The 2,182-nt window shown below is 35.0% G+C and overlaps 1 long non-coding RNA gene across 1 annotated transcript; it reads right to left on the minus strand.

Moving 5' to 3' along the window:
• Positions 1-21: 21 nt before the first annotated feature.
• Positions 22-2,164, minus strand: LOC137817764 (uncharacterized). Its single transcript, XR_011082025.1, has 3 exons — positions 1,865-2,164; positions 1,712-1,788; positions 22-387 (listed from the first exon to the last, which is right to left on the minus strand). It is a non-coding gene; the product is annotated as an uncharacterized lncRNA (long non-coding RNA).
• Positions 2,165-2,182: the final 18 nt, after the last annotated feature.

Below are 2,182 nucleotides of genomic sequence, written 5' to 3' on the forward strand. Positions count from 1 at the left end.
CAATTTGCATACAGGCAAAAATTGACGCATAAAAAACTATTTTTAAACTAAATGTGCTTGAGGGTACTCATGACCAACAAAGTCTAAAAATCCGACAAAATTATGTACGTCTATCATAAAAATGGTGTAAATCCTTACCACCAAGCTTACACTTGCCAACATGGAGAACCCTTGTCAAATCCTTCCATTAGACTTCAAAATGGTAGCTAGAAGCCTCAATTAATCTTTGGTTTTGGTCGCCTTGGTCTCAATACCATATAAAGGCACCCTAGAACAATCAAGAAAGCTGGTATAGTTGTCATATCAAACACCATATGTATTTTTCTCTCTCTTGTGCAGTTGATTGGATGAAGAAGGGCAAGAGTCGCATTAACTTGACCAACAAACCTGCATGAGAGATTGTCAGACAAAAAACAAAATCTAAGAAAAATAAAAAAGTCGTATTGCACGTTAATTCCTTCAGTTCAAATGGCTTCTTGATATGAAAGGCAAGAAATAACGAACTGAATAAAGATCAACGATAAAATAGGGCTTGCTAGTCGCTCTGTCTGTACATTATAATAGTCACTCACTTTGAATACCAGTGAGACCAACTAGATACCCATAAATGTGCAACCACTACTCCAACTAGATGCACCAAAGAGTTGCAAACAGTTATGCACCATAGTATTTATCCTCCTTAGTTTACCAAGCCTTTAGATCAATTAATACATTTATTTCCAACAGAACACATTCTTCAATAGGAACGTGTGACATTACAATGAATAAATTGTCTACTGTTTGAGTAAGAAGCCAATAATAAAGTGCTTTCTCAATTAGTGTGTAGCCTGAGTTCAGAAAAAAGTTGCTTGCTGAGCTAGATAACGGTTGCACAATACATGATGTTGTGTTTGGATGAAGAGTTTTAAAAGAATAATTCATTTTCTAAAAAAACTAAAATGATTTGTAATGAAATGAACTATTTTTTTGGAAAAGGAATTTTTAAGAATAAAAATTAGAAATTAGAAATTCATGAGTTTATTACTTAAAAGGGTGGAATTCCAAATTCTATTAAAATAATACAAATTTGAAATTATTCATTCTCTCTTCTCACTAGAGGATAAAACACCTGCACCAAAGAGGAAAAAATAGCACCCTTTCATCAACTAGCCCTTGCTGTAATGTTTTGTGCAATAGCATAACTTGCCAAAAACCTTCACACTCTAAGGCCCCCTCTCTAAGGACTAGTCCTCAATTTGGGATGTTGTGCTTAGTAGCTAGGTTTTGACTTTTGAATTGTGGTTGCAATATGACGTGGTCCGCAACTATGGCATGATGCAGTCATGGCAGCCGCATTATGTGATGCAACCACCTATTTTATTTAAAGCCTGCTAAATAGGATTAATGAAGATGATTTTTTGCAGGTATTTTGTATCCTAAAAGTTGCAGTGTTTCCTAGTTCACAAACCAACAGTGACATTTGTGGTGAGGGCCCTTTTCTACTGTTGGTGAATGTCAGACTGTTCAAGAGATGTGAGAGCTATATTAAAGAGATTTCTCTGCTAGGCAAGCAGAGAGATTGGTTAGAGCATTGAATAGCAGATGTTCTTTTCTTCGTTCTTATGGCTTTATATTTATTTTTTTGGTTGTCTATTGGAGGTACACATCTCTTGTTGCTCTCTTATAAGTATGTTCTTTTCATTAAAATGCTTATTGAAGAATAGTGCCCAACCTTTTGGATGCATCCTCCAAGGTGTTTAGTAGCCTCAATGCATCAACATAACGCAATTCTCCAGTGACAGTTGATACCTGAAGAATACAACATTCATGGAATTTAAGAATAAGATTACAAATTTAATAGAAGCTACAAATAACTATCACTCACCCTTTTCCAAAGGCTAACAACATAATTGTACTTGTTTACAAGCTCATGCTCCTGGGACAGGAAGATCCTGAACGTTTTGTCAGCTTTATTTTGTTAAGAATTCACATTAACTCATTGTGTCTCAAGAAAAACAAAAGCACTACGATACTCCTGAAAAGCAAAGGGCAGGTTTGGTTTCACATGGTTTAATTTGATAAAATATGCTTCAATATTTTTTCTCACAAAGGCAAATGCAATGGTACATTGACTATATGAAATAGACTTTTAATTCTTCAAAGATACATAAAATATATATCCCCCCCCCCCTCTTGTTTTTCA

The sequence above is a fragment of the Phaseolus vulgaris genome, unplaced genomic scaffold, assembly GCF_000499845.2.
Source record: "Phaseolus vulgaris cultivar G19833 unplaced genomic scaffold, P. vulgaris v2.0 scaffold_1135, whole genome shotgun sequence".
Lineage (NCBI taxonomy): Eukaryota > Viridiplantae > Streptophyta > Magnoliopsida > Fabales > Fabaceae > Phaseolus > Phaseolus vulgaris.